This window comes from Montipora capricornis, chromosome 14 (assembly GCF_036669925.1).
Source record: "Montipora capricornis isolate CH-2021 chromosome 14, ASM3666992v2, whole genome shotgun sequence".
Lineage (NCBI taxonomy): Eukaryota > Metazoa > Cnidaria > Anthozoa > Scleractinia > Acroporidae > Montipora > Montipora capricornis.
Window position 1 is genome coordinate 27,297,612 of NC_090896.1, and position 10,000 is coordinate 27,307,611.

The 10,000-nt window shown below is 37.9% G+C and overlaps 1 protein-coding gene and 2 pseudogenes across 2 annotated transcripts in view; all 3 read left to right on the forward strand.

The window, feature by feature from the left end:
- LOC138033426 (uncharacterized) overlaps positions 1-10,000 on the forward strand; it is a 196,778-nt pseudogene that overhangs the window by 61,611 nt on the left and 125,167 nt on the right.
- Positions 1,038-10,000, forward strand: part of LOC138033423 (tetratricopeptide repeat protein 28-like) — a 49,515-nt gene continuing 40,552 nt past the window's right edge. Inside the window, exon 1 of one of the 2 annotated variants that reach the window (XM_068881149.1) lies at positions 1,038-1,088. The gene's annotated coding sequence lies outside the window, so the exon portion shown is untranslated. The remainder of the gene's footprint in view (positions 1,089-10,000) is intronic. The other variant, XM_068881150.1, reaches the window with a different exon arrangement.
- Positions 2,333-10,000, forward strand: part of LOC138033336 (tetratricopeptide repeat protein 28 pseudogene) — a 99,676-nt pseudogene continuing 92,008 nt past the window's right edge.

Below are 10,000 nucleotides of genomic sequence, written 5' to 3' on the forward strand. Positions count from 1 at the left end.
ATACACGACTGCAATAAATAAAAAAATCAAGAATATTTCTCCGAAAATATTTGGATGGGTGTTGTTAAAACTTGGCAGCAGTAATCTATGTCAAGTAAGGCAGAAAATGAATTTACCCTCTATGCTGTTGCCATAGCAACCATTTTTGCTGCTGGGTCTTTAATTTTGTTGTTTATTGCCGTAATAAGACATGTTCACTCTGGTGAGCATTATGGGCAGCTTACATGTATACTTTTCAAGTCTGCATGACCATCTGCCTGCACTTATCTGTTCAAAATCCAAGATATTTGGTTTATGGTAGATAGGGACTAGCACTTTGTCCCTTATCTGATGTACATTACTTGTGCCAGGTTTGAACAACACCCATCCAATATCTTGGAAGATATTCTCACGTTTGGGATTTACATGTATTACAGGTATGACTGTGTACAGTTTGTGGGGTCATCAATTTTGAACAAAAGTGTGAATATATCACAAACGAGAGAAGATGCGGTGGCACCGGTGGCTCAGTTGGTTGCGCATCGGGCTGTGATGCGGGAGGTCGTGAGTTCGACTCCGGCCAAGCCAACACTCAGGGTCTTAAAATAACTGAGGAGAATGTGCTGCCTTTGGAATTACATCTGCAAATGGTTAGACTTTCAAGTCTTCTCGGATAAGGACTGTAAACCGGAGGTCCTGTCTCATAACCCTGGTTGGAAGTGAAATAGTATGGGACGTTAAAGAACCCACTCACTGTTCGATAAGAGTAGGGGACGTAGTCCCCGGTGTTGTGGTCTAACCTTATCTGGACGGGGGCATCTTTCACTTCCATAAAATTAATTGTAAACTGCGTAACAAGCAGTCTGGCTAAAGTCCCCCACAAAGCATTGTAAATTAGTCCTGAAAAGCCCCGTGGGGGAGAGACTAATAGCCGATTGAACGATTGTACGATTGTAAGATTCCAAAATAGAAAACAACATTCTTCATCATTTTTAAAGGTTTTTTAAATAAGCAAAATATACATATATAATATATATAATATCCCTTTATTCATTTGCAGTGGGATTCATTACTCCTGTTTGAGCTGCTATAACAAGTAAGATTGCAAGGTAATAATAGACAGTTTACAACAAACAAAATATAAACTAGACCTATGAAGCTAAACTTTAGCTTGCTGGGTCTAGTTTATATTTTGTTTGTTGTTAATATTGTAGAACTATTCTGCCCTGTCTTTTTGGATTGACTCAGTATCCAGACAAAAGATAACATTAGTGAGGGTGTAAGATGCAGTAGGCTTATTCACTGAATCTCTCCTAAATTATATTAATTTTAAGTGAAATTTGAAAGTTAAATATTGATGATAGTGGGAAGGTCAAAGGAGTGATCTTTCTCGACTTTTGCAAAGCGTTTGCAGATTCAGTGGATCACAGAGTTTTGTACAAATGTATTATATTAGCTACAAGAATGTGACTATGAAGTGGGTAACCTGCTATCTTAATCAGCTGACCCCTTACTGCATGACCCCCACTAAAATAAGGGAGAAATAAAAATTAAGATTTCAAAAAAATACACTGTGGCCGACTTGAAGTAAAGAGGAAATTACACTCAGTCTCACCTTTAAATTTCAAAGATGACAGAAGAGAGTCAGAGTTTAGTGGTCATCAACCATGCCTCCCACCTCTGTGACCCGGGTTCAACTCTGGCCTCTGCTCGTATGTGGGCTGAGTTTCAGTCAATCTCAATCTGACTCCGAGGGTTTTTCTCCGGGTACTCCGGTTTTCCTCCCTCCTCAAAAATCCTCTTCAAAAATAATTAATTGACTCCCGGCCTATTCCATCAGGCTGTGGTGCTGTGCTCTGAGGTCATACACGGGTCTCGTTCAGGGGCCGAGTGCCTGACCAGCAGCACAGCTCCTTCAGTCCTACCTCGTTGAGCTGCGCCCATAGTAATTCAGTCTCAGACTGCGAGAAAGGGCGATTAGCAGGTCAGATTATTATATTTTATATATTTAGAGATTTTCCTTTGATTCTACCACTTTTATGTCAAGTGACAATCCTTTATAGATGCAACTTAATTCTCAGGCATAGATTCAAGAATTTTTCGTGAGAAGGCATGATTATTGGAAGATAGTCAGAACTTCCTTGTTTTTCTTACGAATATGTCAACTGGCAGCCCTGATCTACAGGGTGTACATGAAAGGTACTCGACTAGACTAGTTGAAGAACTGAGCAGTGCCAGTGGACGCAAATACACATATGACATTTCTGATCCAACCCTCGTTTAAAAAAAAAGCAACAGGATTTCAAGTTATCACAGTAGTTGAAGCCAAGATTCCTTGTGGATGCTTGGAATTTTCGTCATTTTCTTGCATTGGTGGGTGCTAATTTAGGAACTAGATGGTGACCTGGTGCTACTGTTAGTGACATGACAACTTGTTTGTTTGTTTGTTGCAGTAATGTGTGTTTACTGTGTAATCAAAACATTTATATTTTGAAAGATTTCAAGACATCTGTCTATGGAAAAAGAAAAGATTGTCATTTGACATACATTGTAAAAAGGGAGTTGAATAATGGTAAATGGGGGAGATTAACCGCCATCTTTGAAATTTAAAAGTGATTACTTCCAAGTCGGCCACTGTGTATTTTTTGAAATCTTAATTTCTCATTAATTTCAGTGGGGATCAGCCAGGGGGTCATAGGGGAGTCAGCTGACCAGGGGCCATTGTGTTGTACCAGGCCAATGGTCACGGTCATTCAATTGTGAATGAAGCATGCACACAAACAATAATAGTCATTAGTATCACCCAACTAGTGGACTAATGCAAATCCTGCATCATGATTGGCTTAACGCTACTAGAGGACTATTAGTAATAGTCCTCGAGTAGCGAAAAGCGTGAGGCTTTTTTTCGTTTAACTCCCAAATAAATTTTTCTTCAACATGCATTTGCTAACTTTAATATTGCCTTTTCTGTCCAACTAGTTGGGTGATACTAAAACAATTTAGACCGTTCGCCCTTAAGGACAAGGGCAAGCCTTCGCCTCATGGGCTATTGACCCATAGCCCTTGCGGGCTATGGGTCTAATTGTTAATTAGTACATACTAAAACAGTGGATAGGGTGCAACACGCGCGCCGATTGGCCACTCAAACTCTGGCTATTCACCTCCAACCATTCGTGAAGTTTGCTCCTGAAAATGTTGTAATCTTTGCAGGAATAAATGAGTTAAAATCATGTTTTTGTGCTGCATTATCTCACTGTTTTAGTATAAAGTAAATAAAAACAACTATTCACGAAAGTGAAGGTGGCTGTGGTGGATGTTTACCTCACCACATCATGGATTTGTAAATATCCACCAATAGCCACCTCCACTTCAGTGACTAGTTGTTTATTATTTACCAGTTAATGCACAGGCTTCATTAGAAGCCGGTCACCAGTGGTATATCACTGTCTACATTGGGTATGTTGTCAGAAATTTGCCTCTCATCGCCAGCTACATGTACATGTACTCTACCTTGCAATTGATTTTCACTCAAATCCTTGTAAAAGACAAGAGTGACCACTGCTTATATTGATTAGCCCAGGCATCTACATGTACTTCAAAAGTTATTGAAACCCCTGTTTAAGTGCCTTTGAAGCCAAAAAAAAAAATTCTTTTGCTTCCTTTAATAAAAACCTTCCAAAATGATGAAGAATGACATTTTCTATTTTGGAAGATCTTCTTTCATACACGACTGCAATAAGTAAATAAAAATCAAGAATATTTCTCCGAAAGTATTTGGATGGGTGTTGTTCAAACTTGGCAGCAGTAATCTATGTCAAGTAAGGCAGAAAATGATACCCTCTATGCTGTTGCCATAGCAACCATTTTTGCTGCTGGGTCTATTTAATGCAGGATTGATTTTGTTGTTTATTGCTGTAAAAAGACATGTCCACTCTGGTAAGCATTATGGGCAGCTTACATGTATACTTTTCAAGTCTGACCATCTGCCTGCATTTATCTGTTCAAAATCCAAGATATTTTGTTTATGGTAGATAGGGACTAGCACTTTGTCCCTTACATGTACATATATCTGATGTACCTTACTGGTGCCAGGTTTGAACAACACCATCCAATATCTTGGGAGATATTCTCACTACATGTACGACTTGTATTTCAGGCATGACTGTTTACAGTTTGTACATGTGGCGTCATCAATTTTGAACAAAAACATGAATATATCAGAAACGAGAGAAGATATTCCAAAATAGAAAACAACATTCTTCATCATTTTTAAAGGTTTTTTAAATAAGCAAAATATATGAAATAAGCACTTTAATGCCTACTATCCCTTTATTCATTTGCAGTGGGATTCATTACTCCTGTTTGAGCTGTTATAACGATTAAGATTGCAAGGTAATAATAGACAGTTTACAACAAACAAAATATAAACTAGACCCATGAAGCTAAACTTTAGCTTGCTGGGTCTAGTTTATATTTTGTTTGTTGTTAATATTGTAGAACTATTCTGCCTTTTTTGGTGGAGGCAGTGTGGCCCAGTGGTTAGGGCGCTTGCCTTGAGATCCGGAGATCCCGGGCTCAAGGAAAAGTGGCCAATGTTCACGGTCATTCAATTGTGAATGAAGCATGCACGCAAACAATTATAGTCATTAGTACATACTAAAACAGCGGATAGCGTTGAACGCGTGCACTGATAGGCCACTCAAACTCTGGGTATCCTTTGCTATTCACCTCCGACAATTCATGGAATTTGCTCCCGAAAATGTTGTAATCCTTGCAGAAATAAAATAATGAGTTAAAATCATATTTTTGTGCTGTATTATCTCACTGTTTTAGTATAATTATACTAAAACAACTATTCACCAAAGTGAAGGTGGCTAGTGGTGGATTTTTACCTCGCCACTTCATGGCTTTGTAAATATCCACCAATAGCCACCTCCACTTCAGTGAATAGTTGTTTATTATTTACCAGTTAATGCACAGGTTTCATTAGAATATATTATATCGCTGTCTACATTGGGTATTTCACAATGGATAATTACATGTATGTGGCTAGCCTTACATACATATATTTCATCCCTGCCAAGGGACTCATCGGAGACCTTTCGGCTAACTCGTCAAACATCGCGTTTGAAGTCCCGCTATTATCAAGATGATGGTGGCAATCTGGCCTTATATCACATAAGGATTCCCAATTGCATAATCTGCCAATTAACAACTTGAAAGAGTGTAAGAATTTCACAATGGATAATTATGTGGCTAGCCTTACATTCGTATGTTTCATCCCTGCCAAGGGACTCATCAGAGACCTTTCGGCTAACTCGTCAAACATCGTGTTTGAAGTCCCGCTAGCATCAAAATGAAATGTCTCTGATGACGAATGACGTTTTCTATTTTGGAAGATCTTCTTTCATACACGACTGCAATAAATAAAAAAATCAAGAATATTTCTCCGAAAATATTTGGATGGGTGTTGTTAAAACTTGGCAGTGGTGATCTATGCCAAGTAAGGCAGAAAATGATTTTACCCTCTATGCTGTTGCCATAGCAACCATTTTTGCTGCTGGGTCTATTTAATGCACGATTGATTTTGTTGTTTATTGCCGTAATAAGACATGTTCAGTCTGGTAAGCATTATGGGCAGCTTGTAAACATGTCTACTTTTCAAGTCTGACCATCTGCCTGCATTTATCTGTTCAAAATCCAAGATATTTTGTTTATGGTAGATAGGGACTAGCACTTTGTCCCTTACATGTACATATATCTGATGTACCTTACTGGTGCCAGGTTTGAACAACACCATCCAATATCTTGGGAGGTATTCTCACTTTTGGGATTTACATGTATTTCAGGCATGACTGTGTACAGTTTGTGGCGTCATCAATTTTGAACAAAAACGTGAATAGATCAGAAACGAGAGAAGATATTCCAAAATAGAAAACAACATTCTTCATCATTTTTAAAGGTTTTTTAAATAAGCAAAATATATGAAATAAGCATTTTAATGCTTAATATCCCTTTATTCATTTGCAGTGGGATTCATTACTCCTGTTTGAGCTGTTATAACCAGTAAGATTGCAAGGTAATAATAGACAGTTTACAACAAACAAAATATAAACTAGACCCATGAAGCTAAACTTTAGCTTGCTGGGTCTAGTTTATATTTTGTTGTTGTTTGTTACTGTAGAACTATTCTGCCTTTTTTGGTCGAGGCAGTGTGGCCCAGTGGTTAGGGCGCTTGCCTTGAGATCCGGAGATCCCGGGTTCAAGGAAAAGTGTGACCACTCTTTGAATTTGATTCTGGTAGTCCCTGGTTCAACTTCCCACCTGCACTTGTAAATAGCCAACTGGTTTGCCTCCGGCCAGTTGGGATTCTTAACAGTTGTAGTTGTTCTGTTCTGTCGTTTCGTTCAGTTTCATTGGCCCTGAAAAGCCCCTATGGGGAGCGGTCAATTATGTATGTATTGTATTGTATTGTATTTTTTTGGATTGACTGAGTATCCACTCAGACAAAAGATAACATACAAAATTAATGGGAAACGTACTTCATAAGAATAAGTGGGGGTGTAAGATGCAGTAGGCTTATTCACTGAATCTCTCCTAAATTATATTTAAGCGAAATTTGAAAGTTAAATATTCAGATGATAGTGAGAAGGTTAAAGGAGTAATCTTTATTGACTTTTCGGCAAGGGTACTGCCTAAGGAAAATTTTTCGGAAGCCCTTTGGGCTCCCAAATTAAAAAGTTGGGAGCCCGACCCACATGTCTAGGAGCCCACAGCAATAACTGAATTATTTATTTATTTATTTTTTTTCTTACACGTCACCACATCCTAAAAGAAACCCCAGGCACAACCAATGCTCTTTCTCATTCTGCATCTTTTGCCAATCTGTTTTTCTGGGTCTACCACGTTGTTTCCTGAATCTCACTTGTGGTTTTCATGTTAAAGCAGGATGGGTTTTAGCATGTGTCTGTAGCCAACTGTGCAGCTGCATGTAATTACTAGTCATGTTACTGTATGTGAAGAATAAAATATGTAAATAAATAATTTAATATGACATCCAGAACAGTTTTAGTAAAATCGTTGATTATGGCCAAGAGTTCATAGTGTTTGATCTTGCATCAACTTATTGATCACTCATAACCGGCAATGATGACAATAACAGTGGAGTGTTTCACAATTTAGAAATGTGCCAAAAATGTTACAATATGATCTTATCCATGCAACTTGTATACATATGCAGATACAACAACTACAACAACAACAACAACACATCATAGCAGTTTTACCCTAAGAGCATTAACACTTATTGACTTTGGCTACTAATGGCGTGACCAAACATAATTACAGGAAAGATGTCGTTGACGTCACCCATTGTCATTAATGTGTCAACCAGAGCCCCTTTGGCTGTCGAAACAAAAGGTCTTTTGTTCCTGTTGTTCGCAAATTTGAATAACAAAAGCAATGTTTGTAAACAGATATCTTTCCTATAATTTAATTTGAAAAAGAACTTCCTGAAGCTCTTACTTTGCGTAATAAATCTGATTATAGTCAAAGCCGCAGCTACACGAGCGATTTTTTGCTCGCGCCGGTGATGCGATTTTTTTTCAAATTTTCTCACGTCACCTGTGTGCGAGGGTGGCTACACTTGTGACAAACTTTGGTGACAAATTCAATGACGTGCGAATTGCATACTCCAAGAGACCTAGGCACAATAAACAGACATTTCTCCTTTAACTTCATTGGCTAAGTACTCTTTAGTCTTGTCGTGCATCAACAAAGTTTCAGGGTGGCTACACGGGCAACTATCTCAGCGACTTTGTCGTGAAAGTTTTAACTCTGGCGACACCTGTCGCGTCGCCAGTTCAAGGGTGGTTACACATATGATTTTCATCGCGCGCTGGTGACGCGACAAAATTTAAAAAAAATCGCATCACCAGCCGTGGCTTAACACTGTTGACTTGTTCTTTCTTTTCCATTTTCCCGTAATAAAAGTCGCAATAACATTTTTATTTGCAAGCAGTTTATTTTTAATTTCTTAAAAGAAAAGGATTTTGAACTCCAACCTCATCCCTACTTCCAGAGTAGACCTTTTTACAGTTGTGTGCTTAGTAACCTGGCCCTTAATGAAAGTGAGGCTGGTATTGACCTTGTTATGATACAGACCTCCCTCCTTTTCTTATGTTAATGATGTTGTTATCATGCTAATTAGTAATAATTGACATGAGAAAAGCAATGAGGTTTCTTTCAAAACAAGGTAAACTTCAGCCTCACTTTCACTCATTGGCCAGGTAACTAAGCACACAACTCTAAAATAGACTATTAGAAGCTTTTGTTTTTACTCATGAAGTAAAAGTAAGTAAGTAAGTAAGTAAAACCTTTATTTAAACACGATAAGTATTTAAGCTATGCAGCTTGTGGGAGGTGTATAAGTAAATAGATAATAAGGTACATAAACAATAATTGTAGTATATAATTATGTAATAAAATAAGACTTAAAACCTTCATAATGTGTAACCGTAAAGTTAATATTTACAATAAGCAAGAATTGATATTGGATTAGTGATTGATAGTTTTGTCTAAGTGATAAAATTTTAGACCTAAAAACTACATTAAAGGAGGAACTATATTATGCGGAATAAATTAGAAAAGTCAATTTCCCTGACCAAAGTAAGTCTGTTAATCATCCTGGAGAAGCTTTTTCACTCGATTGGCATGTGATTCCACAAAATTGGACATCTGTAAGATATGGAATACTTTTTGATATTCGATTTGAAGGGTGGGATTTCCAGCCCAAGTCTGTTCCTCAAATTATAAGAGGGTTGCAATTTACAATATGTGAGCTGTCATACAGGATGGTAAATCATTGTGGTACATCTTATAAGTTAGTTTCAGAATGGATTGAAGTAAAGATATGTATTCGTATCTTTATAAGGTCAATTAGAGAGAGTCATTTTGACAAACAAACGATTAAATCACAAAAGCGAATTGCTGTAGAAATACATGTATCCGGCAGAGTATCGAATAAATACATGTAATTTATGTAACGCTGGTTTCATAAAACCGTGACTTTCTCACCGTGTTTAACGGTGGTTTAATTAACAGTATAGTCTCACTCGGGAATTAAGACGGTTAGAGCCTGGTTTTCACTAGCAACGCAAGCACAAGGGCAAGTGTAAGTAGCTTATGCTAGTGAAAACGAACGTCGACATAAGCATCAAATTCAACCACTGCATCCGCCATTTTGTTTAAATACTCAGACGCGGGGAATCTGGAACGAGTATTTTAATTGGCCAGACGTAGCAAATTCCTTGGGCTTATGCTGTTTCATTTTCACACGACGCAAGCGAACGCAAGCATAAGCGCAAGAACAAGGAAAAGGCATTGGTGTAGCAGCTCTTGTAAGTATAATTTGATTGGCTCGATAAAGAGAGTCGGGTATGCAGGGTTCGCCAGTAATGTAGCAGCTCTCCTAACATAAAATATGATTGGCTCGATACCCAAGCCGAAAACAAAGCAGTAACGTAGCAGCTCTCGTAACCTGCTATTGTTTGGTATTGTAAACAGCTTCTATTGTTTAAGTCTAAGTCATTGTTTCAATAGTCCTTTTCACAGTTAGTTTTCTCATTTGCATGAGAATATAATCTAGCATGTATGTTAGGCAATTTTGGGCTATTTTGTAGTTTTAACCTGAAATTGCCTCGCATCCACGTTAGATTACATTAATTGTAATGCAAATAAGAAAAACTAACCGTGAAAAGGGCTATTGTTTAGTCTTTTGTTTTTAGGTTAGGATATCGAGCCAATCACATTATACCTTACAATTAAGAGCTGCTACATGACTTGAAAAAAGTGGCGGATGCCGTGGTTGATTTTGATGCTTATGTCGATGTTCGTTTTCACTAGCATAAGCTTCTTATGCTTGTGTTTGTGTTTGCGCTTGTGTTTGCTTCGCTAGTGAAAACCAGGCTTTAATCACTTTAGAGAGGAGGTAAAACCGTGAACTAGAACTAGAACTAGAGTG